We start from the raw sequence: 12,614 nt of genomic DNA, 5'->3' as shown, positions 1-12,614 counted from the left end.
AAAGGCTGGTGGTGGGAGTTTTTAGATAATAATTCCAGTCATAGGGACAATTATTCTCTACTTTGGGATACAGCAAAAGCAGTAATCCGTGGGAATATTATATCTTATGCAACAGCTAGGAGGAAGAAGGTATGGCTTAAACTCCAACAAGCCACAGATGAGGTCCGCACTGCATACACCTCTTATCTAATAAGCCCCACGGATATTAACAGGGTTAAATGGGTAACAGCAAAGCACAACTATGATCATAAATTAGAACAGCAAATTAAACTGCATATGGATTATCATTCAGCTAAACTGTTTAAATATGGCAATAAAGCAGGTAAAATGTTGGCCAACTTGATTAACACACAACGCTATAGTCCTGCCATTAGATCCATATTAGATGACGCAGGAAAGAAGCACACAAATCCGAAGGATATTGTGGAGTGCTTCCGGAAATACTTTGAGGTGCTTTACTCCAAAGATGACTACAACCAAGCGAAAGCTGAAGAACTATTAGCTAAAGTCTCTCTACCCAAACTCACGGAAGATAATTTGAATAGCCTTAATAAACCAATCTCGATTGAAGAGGTCCAATCTACCATTAAATCTCTTAATAATGGGAAGGCACCGGGTCCAGATGGGTTCCCAGCGGAGTTTTTTAAAGCTCTTATTGTAGAAGTCTCCCTGGTCCTTCAGGATTTATTCAACTCTTGTCTACAAGGAGGGGACATTATGTCAACAGGGAAACTAGCGCACATTAAACTTATCCCCAAGCCGGGCAAGGATATTGCTCAGATGGGCTCGTATCGCCCAATCTCATTGATAAACCAGGACTTAAAAATTATGACAAAGCTAATGACAAACAGGTTAGCCGAAATCATGCCAACTTTGATAGGCCCCCATCAGGTAGGGTTTGTTAAAGGAAGGGCTGCGGTCACAAACATTAGGACGGTTCTAACAATACAGGATTATTTGTTCCATAATCAAGACACACTTGGTTGCCCTGCTCTGCTATCTGTGGATGCGGAAAAGGCTTTCGACAATGTGAATTGGAATTGGTTGGGAAAATCCTTGGAGGCTTTTGGTTTTGTGGGGCCTTTTCGGACGTTTCTTAATACCTTATATGATAGTCCAATGGCACAGATCCATTTGCCGGGTTTTTTGTCTACGCCTTTCCGCCTCCACAGAGGTACGAGACAGGGATGCCCTCTGTCTCCACCCCTTTTTAATTTGGCCCTTGAACCCCTAGTTAGATTCTTGATACAATCAGACTTGTTTCAGGGGATCAGAGTAGGGACTAAAGAAGTCAAACTCACCTGTTTTGCAGATGACATACTACTCTTTCTTAAATCCCCGGAGACAGAATTAAGAATCGTTCTAAACTCCTTGCAGTACTTTGGGGATATGACAGGTTATCGAGTTAATGTAAATAAGAGCCAATTGTTATTCTTAAAAGGTTATACCAGAGATCGTAATGCACCAATTGAGCTTCAGGATGTGGAGATGGTCCCTCAATATCTGACATACCTGGGTATTAAAGTAGGTAGGAGTCCATTGTCTCTATATAAATTAAACTACGAGCCGCTGATTAAAAAAATAGTGGAAGAACTTGAGAAATGGTTAAATTTGCCGTTGTCACTATTTGGGAGAGCACATCTACTAAAGATGGTTAGCTTTGCTAGACTACTATATCCCATGCAGACCATTCCCCTACTCTTAAAACATGTAGATATTGCTAGGATCCAAAAAGCCTTCTCGCGCTTTCTTTGGCGTGGAAGGAGACCAAGGATTGCTTATGCGAAATTATGCCTGCTGAAATGGGAGGGTGGCTTACAAATGCCTAATATTAGAAACTATAACTTGGCATCCCTCTGGAGACATATTAAAGACTGGCTGAAGGGTACCTCAAATTTCTCCAATACCCCGTTGGAGAAGGAATTGTCCGCTCCATGGGATTTGGTGGCTATATTACACACTAAACTTCGAGATATTCCTCTCACGCTGAAAAAATATACACTACTAAAGGATACTCTAGCTACATGGAAAGGGATACGCAAATTATACAGATTACCTATGTATCTCTCGCCATATATGCCAATATGGACCCTTCCGGCTTTTTCAGCAGGGAGACAGTCAGTAATGTTTACACTATGGAAAGAGAAAGGCATTGTATCCCTGAAGCAGCTACTTAACCCTGCAGGAAGTGAATTATTACCATGGACAACTATCCAGTCTCAGTTCCGGTTGCCTCCCTCGCACTTTCTCCCCTATAGTCAATTAAGATCGTTTTGTCAAGCTCAATCATTAAATATGGGAGATCAGGAAAAAAGAGTTTGGTTTGATTCTCTGATGGTAAGTCAAAATTGTTCTTTGTCAGACCTGTATCGTAAAATCCAGAATACTCACTCGATTCCTCTAGAAGCAAAAGTATTCCAGAAATGGGAAAGTGAACTTAGTGATGTGACAATAGCTCCAAAGCTAAGAGAAGGAATGGAGCGTGTGAGACAGGCGACCGGTAACGAGATATGGAGGGAGATGCACTTTAGGATTTTGCACAAAGCAACATATGCATTTGATTTATCATACAGAGATGCCCCAGCACATTATCTCAGATGGTGCCCAAAGTGCAAATTACAAAAAGCTAATCTATTACATGGGTTGCTGGAGTGCCCCTCTCTAATCCCCCTATGGAAGGGAGCATTAGAACTCATTAAGCAGATCTGGGGAGTTGAGGTACAACTAAATCCTCTACACTGTGTATTTCATTACATTCCTTGGGATTCTAGAGGAGAAATAACTCATTCCACGTTTGTTAAAGGTATCCACTTATTTTTATTAGCTGTTAAAAAAACAATACTGAGACATTGGATATTTCCTTCTATCCCCACACTTGATGAAGCCATAGGAATCATGAGTCGCATCCTTTACATGGAGAAGTTGGAAGTATTGAAACCTTTCCGTCATACTAAATGGTACCTGGAAGAGCAGATAAAGGGGACACTAGGTAAGCTGGGGGAGTAATATGCTTATAGGTAATTAGACCAGGTTAAGATTGAATACTTCCTGATTAGAGGCGGAGAAATTAAACATTGTGATGTTATTGGTGTAAGACTTCTTTTATGGAGATTTATTTTCTAGACTGATGGTTTGGCAATAAGTTGGGGTAATAAAAGGTTTGCGGGAGGGGGGGGGGGAGAAAATTTGAAAAAAGGGAAACTTGTTTGTATTATGTCTGATATGGCACCTTAATGTAAACATGGTTGGAATGATATCATTGTATATTGAGTGTCAATATTGCCTCTGTATAATGCATATTAATGTTTCCCGAAATAAAAGTGTTTTTAAAAAAAAGATGAGTAACCCAATTCTACATGGTTCCCTTTTCATGGCCTTACTGGTAGTCTTATATTTCAATATTTTTCTTTTTTACGTTCCTGACTTTTGGTGAGTCCTGCTGTGGGATACAAATCTTGAAATGTAACTATATCCTTCCAAAAAAAAAGTCCAAGAGACAGACTATGGCAAATTCACCTGAAATAACATTTTCCTTGAGTATGGTTGAAATGCTTCCAAAATAGATAAAAATAAAAATAAAAAAAATCACTTCCAATTGATGTAAAATTCTAATATTTGGACCAAATAGCAAAAAAAATTAAAAAGTGAAAAGTGAAATATGTGAAAGGCTGATTTTAATATATTTTCTGGGGGAACTTTATTTTAATTTTTTTTCATTTTAATTTACTATATTTTTTATTTGTTTTACTTTTGTATGTATTAAATATAAGTTCCAAGCCATAAAATAATATACCTTTATCTGGTATTGCCATGATAGTAACAACCTGTACAATAATTATTTAGAGTAAAAGGATTAAAATATTAAAATAAAAATAAAATAAAATCTAAAAAATAAACATTGTAGTGGAACTGCTTCTTAAAAATGTATTCCAAAGTAGCAATCCTTCTGCTCTATAACATGCTGCCTGCAGCTCAGACACCATGTCCAGTATGATAGATTCCCTTTAAAAGCAAGAGAAAAGTAAGCAACTTTACCTTGTAGGGGTAAGGCATAAGGGAACAGGTGGGGCATGTGCCTGGGTACCAAGATTCTGATTAACATCTCTGTCTTTGCCAGACTGGGAGATGGGCATGAAGGGTTCTTCTTGGTTTGATGGTTTTGTGTTCAAGTGCAGATCTAATGCCCAATGACTAGCTCCTCATCTTTTGTTTAACCATACTGATAGGAACACCCATCCTCCTTTTGGCATTACAAGATGGTTTTACGTTGTTGGTTTCATTGCTTTTCTCTTCTTAGCTCTTTAGATATCTCATTCTTGGTGGCATATCTGTGCCCTTTGGGAGTTAGACTCAGGTAACTAGTACCCATGCCCACTGACTTGTAGCAGCTCGGGATCCTAGATGGTGGTTCCTTCCAATAAAGCATGTAATTTAGAGTTAAAGTGCATATGGTCAAATAACTATTTGGCCAACACCACTTGACCCACACAGAAATGTCGGTTCCTGTCACAACCAGACAGTTGAGAAGCTCTGACAGGAGCTTTCCAGATCCTCCTCCTTGAGTTTCTTTGTTTGGTTAAGTTCCTCATCTCGTTAGTCTATCTCAGCTGTCATGCAGTTGGACTGATTGCTGCCCTTTAAGTTCCTCCCCAGAATGCAGTAGTGTGCGGCTTATACAACTTCCTGGAGTGTGTGTGCATGCTGTTCCTAGTTCCCAGTCCACAGTCCCCAGTCGTCTGCAAGATAAGTGCTGTTTATGTATTTATGATTTTCTGTTTTCTGGATCCAGGTGACCCTGACTCCCCCCGTGTCTGTGTAGGGAGCCGGTGGTCGTGTCCCCTCACTATTGTAGGGTCTTCAGGTGTAAGATAGTCGAGGTACGTGGATATGCGCCCATCCACCTTTGGGGTGGTCGCATAGGCTGAGCAATAAGGGAGAGCGGCAGGTCTCATGCAGGGGTCTCCCTTTTGTTCCTTAGTTGTGGATCCAGTGAGTCATTGTTTATATTGTATTGTCTTGTTTCCTGTACACCATCCGTGACAGTTCCCTTATGGTTTCCCTGTCTACTGGAGCATGAGTCTGATGCTGTCTCTTCTGCAAATGTTGCAGATTTTGACAGGACTTAAAAGAATTGGACCTATATGTGTCACGGATGAGAGTGGGGGAAACCCTCATCCGTGTGATGTTAAACGTAAAGGGAAGCTGCTTGACCAGGACAACAGAATTAGGGAGCAGGTCACCTCCTATTTGTCCCTAACTCTGACCCTGACTCCTAGCTGTATGAGCCAACCCAGATGGTAGGAGGGCTCATACTCAGGAACCTCGAGTCCCTACTAGCCCTCCAAGGGATCCCTGAACTAGGAGCTGAGTAAGACAACCTGTTCCTCCTTGACACAGACAGGCTGCAAGGGAAGAGAAACATAAACAGCCTATGGATATGGCAGGTGAGTGAAACGACTTCCACACCTACCTGCCACAGACACACTGACTGGATCCCATGCTCAACTGCTGATGTCCAAACCAAACATAAAAGGACACAGCACACACACATAAACACACAGGAACCCAGATCCATAGCTGCAGTAATAATAGACACCACATAAACATAAAATAACATCACGCATAACGTTTTATGACCACAAGGGTGGCCCTCACTGGCAGATGGTATAAGAAACCAGGAGGATGACTCCAGCTACAACAAGGCTGGAGTACCCCTCAGCTACAGGTCTCAGCAGAGGCTAAATAGCCCAAATGGCCACACCCACACAGACACACACTGGAAAGGGAATTAACCCTCCCAACACCAACCAGGGAAGTGAAACAACTTAAAGGGGAAGTGCACACATATCTAAACCACACTGCACCTGTTACAGCCAGCAACGGCATGCGTGGCAATCATGTCCTGGGAATCAGCCAGCAGGCCGAGACACTGCCACCACATGCACACAACACCACGTGTTGCCGCGGACAACCGCAAGTGAAGGGAAAATGTCTGAGTGCACACCATACAGACCAGAGGCACACCTACATAGCCAGGTTGCCAGGTGTAACCACATGCACTTGACAGCAAGCTGCCTAGCAACAGCTCAGGCTGCTATACTGTCAATACAATCATGTTGCATGCGGCAACCACACGTGAGGCAACATACAAGCAGCCCTCACCATGTGGTTGACAAGAAAACCAAACCGCAGGCAACTGCATGCCTGGTCCAGGATTCACGACCATAACCATGGTCGTGACAATATGCAGTTGACAGGTGAATGTCTCACCATCCATTTATTTTGGAAATGTATGTTTGGTGATAGGACCTACAGTTTCTTTGCTTTGGAATTTTAGAGTTGCTTCTTCAAATGAGATTCGATATCTGATTTTTAATTCTCGACGGGCTCTTCATTATTAAATGTATGAAATATTTGACTATAAAATCTCTCGAAATGTAAATAATGCTCCATTGTCTTGTGACATTTTGTTCCTCAGGCAGAAATAAGGGCTTGTTAGACTTTAGTATTGTCAGGACACCGCAGTGTTCAGAAATATGATGTGGTTTGGCCAGCCAGTGAACCGCTAGCTGTGGTAACCACTGTAAGCAGAGAGATCCACTTCATACACGAGAAGGTGAGTCTGTTCAATATCTGCACTTGGGCGGAATCCAAAAGTTACTTTTTCCTTCTTTATGGTAATCATTCATTTCTGATATTTAAGGTTCTCATCCAGACAGAACGGCTGAATGAAAACAGTTCTTACTCCATATGCTTTCAGAGATTTGGAACCGAGCTTCAGTAATCCCAGCCCTCTCCGATTCCATGTGAACTAAACTTGTGGTTTGCAGTTTCCTCCTCAATACCTCTTTAGTGTTCCTCCTATAAGGCAAATGCATAGCCAGATAAGACAGCTGAACGTATTAACTCCGTTTTTAGACACATTAGGTGACTGAGATTATATCCAGAAATGGGGTTCTGTAGAGAAATGGATGAGATCACTCTTCATATACATTATAAAGGCAAATTTACACATCCGAGGCTGGGCATCATGGGATCATTTTGCATGCAACATTATACATAGCAGAGGAGCATTGTATTCAGTAAATGTACCACTGGGAAAGGCATTAAAAGGTTGTCCCATGACATTGGTTGCATTGTAAGTTGTCATTTCTGCCAAAATGGGGCTAGGCACATTTTTGTCAATGTCAACAATACACTGTGGGTGCATAAATAAGCGAACCTGAGAGGTTAAGGTTAGGTATGGGCATAAAAATGGAGCGCAGAGGCAGAAGTCACACCTTGACCGTGGAGCCTGGTGGTCTATCTGGTAGATAGAAAGCCACCGTTACTCTGAATGAAAAATTATTATTAGTGTTTCAACTTTTTACTCTGGCACAAGTGTTCCTAAGTACTAAATAATAAACTGGCCTCCCAACTAAATACCAAATGCTCTCCAACATCCTGAGAAGTGTGACATGGCTCTTATATGAACCCATGGATATACATTCAAAGAGAAGCAAGGAGAAAAGGGAAGATGAGGGTAAGGTGGCTTAACCACTCCTAAACCAGGTATAAACTTCAGAGTCCAGTATAGCTTAAGCAGTAGTATCACAGTCAATAGCAATGACATACTCTACCTCTATCATAGTCCCACAGCCCATGTCATACTTCATTTCTTAAAAAATGTAAAGCCATCCTTTATACTAAGGGCTGAACATACATAAGCATAGATTACCACCATCAATAGTATCACTCATAGTCATTCTAGCTCTCCTATCTGTAGGTTGCTGTTCAGCAGTTATGGCAGTGAGTGTGTAACCAGTGGACCATCCAACAGATTTGACTTAGGGCTAAACCTAAGGATGTTATCCTGGCAGTTCCCTGGTATTCCACCTTTAAACCCTATACAGGGATCTCAATTTCGCTGCAGGGAATGCAACAGACCGCAACCTTTTGGATTAGTCTCTGTGTGGTTGGTTTCTGACTCATGGGGGTCAAGAGACACTGGTAGCACCAAAAGAATAGCCAAAACTTGTAGTTAGTAAGTGGTAGAGCTCAGGGCGGGCAGAGTTCATGCGAATACATGAAACAGAACCAAAGTCAGAGCAGGCAGCACAGGGTCAGTATGGGAAATCTGACACAGGTCTGGTCAGGCAGCAGAGGATCAGAGTCAGAAAATAGGAAGGAAATGGGAGATTGGTACACAGGGAGACAAAAGTAACAACACCTTTGTAAGGAACTAGCAACCGTATTGCTCAGGCACCCTCCCACTAGGGAAGGGGCCTAAAATATCCACAAGTTGTCAGCCATTGGCAGAGAAAGAAGAGCATAAATGCTGGCCTTCTAAGAGCCTAAGGGAGTGCTCGTGCCCTAGGGGTACTGGAGTAGGTGCCTGGCTGATGAGAAGGCCACAACCTAAGGGAGACAGAGCATGCCCTGTCTACTTAGTAAGGGGAGCAGGACAGCTCTCTAGTCACAAGGACAAAATCTGTCAGACTTTTGCATAGCCCTCCTTTCTTTTTAAATGCATTATGACCAAGAAAAATGCATTACGGCCAAGAAAAAAAGATGAGGCATTTAAGGATGGATTTCTTAGTATGTATTATATCATCCCTCCTCCCAAGCTGTTGCAAAATTCTGTTCTTAATAATTGCCCTTCTATCCAATTTGGTTAGGTTGCAAATTTTTATTGTTATTAGCTGACACAAGGCCTACCTGGATAGTGGATCTTCTAGGTTGCCCCAGATGGAGGTTGTGGACAATGGCAGGCGTGAATAAAAACCAGTTCCTAGTAGCACAATCAGGAGAAATAATTTGTGGTCCATCAAGCAAAAAAGGGCAAGGCTGGCAGAGTTTATGCAATACAATAATTCATGCAGACAGTCAAGATAAGCAACACTTATTTTGAAATACCTAATTAGTGAATTATTTTAAAGAGGTTTTCCAGGATTTTGATACTGATGACCTATCCCCAGGATAGCAATAAACAAAGTGTAGAAGCAGCACCACTCGGTCCTTGTTGATGTATCCAAATAGATGCAACAGCCTCACAGATGGCCTTGGATCCAACGGCCAGAATATATAGAAAAATGCAGACGGTATCAGCAGCATCTCACATCATTGACTTTATTCGGACTTCAACTTCAAAGCAATAATACAAATAGCAACGTTTCAGCTGATACACAGCCTTTGTCAAGCCTACTTACATTGTCTAACATACATCAATTTATAGTAAAAACAAGTGCGCCACCCCCATCCGGATTATCCAATTGCGGGCAATGGCACAGACTGACCATTGAGAATGCGTATTCACTTAGTCTAATTCACCTATATGCCTCACCTGAGTATCCAACAATCCTCCTAAAGGTTAACCCCATCATCGCATAACGTGAGCAATCACCTGCATAAGGGAAACTTGATGATCAATGTTCCCAATCCACACTAAGGTATGGAATGTGGGGTAATGACCCGAGACTGTCCGGATAATCAATACGCATATTGCAATAAAATCAGGCACGCATGTGATCAGGGCAACCCCTATGTGATCTAATCCACAGAGGCATAATCCATATCCTGATGTCACTATACACACTCCTCATCACCTAATTCTGTCCTCCCAACAACTCAGGCGGGCATCAGCATCTCCTGCTCCGCCATTGTCAAAAGACAGAATTGCCAAATACACCCCCTCAGACAATTACGGATGGGGAAAAGGCCACTGTATGTAAAAACAATAATAGCATTGTACACCCAAAAAAACGTAATTGATTTATGGAATGTCCACATTCAATAAAGTGCTTTGCTACAGGTTTGTCAATCATCCCTTTCCTTATTGTGCTCTTATGCTTATTGATCCGCTCCCTTAATTCCATTGTCGTCTCACCAACATATATAAAACTGCATAGGCAATGTATCATATAAATGACATCTCTAGATCTGCATGTGTAATATCCCTTCAACTTAAATATTTTGCCACTGTATGGATGTGGGAAGCTATCACCTCTCATGATGCCACTGCAGTTGCATCATGAGAGACAAGGGAAATTCCCATATTTTTTGGGGGCCAGGAGTAGTTGTCTATCTAGATTTTTTCCTCCATCATCTGCCTTGACAACTCGATCACGAATGTTGGGGCCCCTTTTGTATGCTATCATGGGAGTTAATTCAAATTCCTTAACCCCTTAAGGACACAGCCTTTTTACACCTTAGGACCAGGCCATTTTTTGCAAATCTGACCAGAGTCCCTTTAAGTGCTGATAACTTTAAAACGCTTTGACTTATCCAGGCCGTTCTGAGATTGTTTTTTCGTCACATATTGTACTTCATGACACTGGTAAAATGAAGTCAAAAAAATTATTTTTTTTGCACCAAAAAATACCTATTTTAACAAAAATTTGGAAAAATTTGCAAATTTCAAAGTTTCAGTTTCTCTACTTCTGTAATACATAGTAATACCCCCAAAAATTGTGATGACTTTACATTCCCAATATGTCTACTTCATGTTTGAATTGTTTTGGGAATGATATTTTATTTTTTGGGGATGTTACAAGGCTTAGAAGTTTAGAAGCAAATCTTGAAATTTTTCAGAAATTTACAAAAACTAAATTTTTAGGGACCAGTTCAGGTCTCAAGTCACTTTGCGAGGCTTACATAATAGAAACCACCCAAAAATGACCCCATCTAAGAAACTACACCCCTCAAGGTATTCAAAACTGATTTTGCATACGTTGTTAACCCTTTAGGTGTTGCACAAGAGTTATTGGCAAATGGGGAAGAAATTTGAGAATTTCATTTTTTTGTCTAATTTTTCATTTTAACCCATTTTTTCCACTAACAAATCAAGGGTTAACAGCCAAACAAGACTGTATCTTTATTGCCCTGACTCTGCCGTTTACAGAAACACCCAATATGTGGCCGTAAACTACTGTACGGCCACACAGCGGGGCGTAGAGTGAAAGGTGCGCCGTATGGTTTTTGGAGGGCTGATTTTTATGGACTGGTTTATTTACACCATGTCCCATTTGAAGCCCCCCTGATGCACCCCTAGAGGAGAAACTCCCTAAAAGTGACCCTATCTAAGAAACTACACCCCTCAAGCTATTCAAAACTGATTTTACATACATCGTTAACCCTTTAGGTGTTGCACAGGAGTTATTGGCAAATGGCGATGAAATTTGAGAATTTCATTTTTTTGCCTAATTTTCCATTTTAACCCATTTTTTCCACTAACAAAGCAAGGGTTAACAGCCAAACAAGACTGTATCTTTATTGCCCTGACTCTGCTGTTTACAGAAACACCCCATATGTGGCCGTAAACTACTGTACGGGCACACAGCGGGGCGTAGAGTGAAAGGTGCGCCGTTTGGTTTTTGGAGGGCTGATTTTGCTGGACTGTTTTTTTGGCACCATGTCCCATTTGAAGCCCCCCTGATGCACCCCTGGAGTAGAAACTCCATAAAAGTGACCCCATCTAAGAAACTACACCCCTCAAGGTATTCAAAACTGATTTTACAAACTTTGTTAACCCTTTAGGTGTTGCACAAGATTTAATGGAAAATAGAGATACAATTTCAAAATTTCACTTTTTTGGCAGATTTTCCATTTTAATATTTTTTTTCCAGTTACAAAGCAAGGGTTAACAGCCAAACAAAACTCATTATTTATGGCCCTGATTCTGTAGTTTACAGAAACACCCCATATGTGGTCGTAAACTGCTGTACGGGCACACGGCAAGGCGCAGAAGGAAAGGAACGCCATACGGTTTTTGGAAGGCAGATTTTGCTGGACAGTTTTTTTTTACACCATGTCCCATTTGAAGCCCCCCTGATGCACCCCTAGAGTAGAAACTCCAAAAAAGTGACCCCATTTTAGAAACTACGGGATAGGGTGGCAGTTTTGTTGGTACTAGTTTAGGGTACATATGATTTTTGGTTGCTCTATATTACACTTTTTGTGCGGCAAGGTAACAAGAAATAGATTTTTTGGCACGTTTTTATTTTTTGTTATTGACAACATTCATCTGACAGGTTAGATCATGTGGTAATTTTATAGAGCAGGTTGTCACGGACGCGGCGATACCTAATATGTATACAATTTTTTTTATTTATGTAAGTTTTACACAATGATTTCATTTTTAAAACAAAAAAAATGTTTTAGTGTCTCCATAGTCTAAGAGCCATAGTTTTTTCAGTTTTTGGGCGATTATCTTAAGTAGGGTCTCATTTTTTGCGGGATGAAATGACGGTTTGATTGGCATCTATTTCGGGGTGCATATGACTTTTTGATTGCTTGCTATTACACTTTTTGTGACGTAAGATGACAAAAAATGGCTTTTTTTACACCGTTTTTATTTTAATTTTTTTACGGTGGTCATCTGAGGGGTTAGATCATGTGATATTTTTATAGAGCCGGTCGATACGGACGCGGCGATACCTAATATGTATACTTTTTTTTTATTTATGTAAGTTTTACACAATGATTTCATTTTTGAAACAAAAAAAATCATGTTTTAGTGTTTCCATAGTCTAAGAGCCATAGTTTTTTCAGTTTTTGGGCGATTATCTTGGGTAGGGTATGATTTTTGCGGGATGAGATAACGGTTTGATTGGTACTATTTTGGCGTACATGCGACT

The sequence above is a fragment of the Bufo bufo genome, chromosome 5 (genome assembly GCF_905171765.1).
Source record: "Bufo bufo chromosome 5, aBufBuf1.1, whole genome shotgun sequence".
In the NCBI taxonomy this organism is placed as follows: Eukaryota; Metazoa; Chordata; class Amphibia; order Anura; family Bufonidae; genus Bufo; species Bufo bufo.
The sequence above is the reverse complement of the archived record's forward strand: the minus strand, read 5'-3'. Positions refer to the sequence as shown.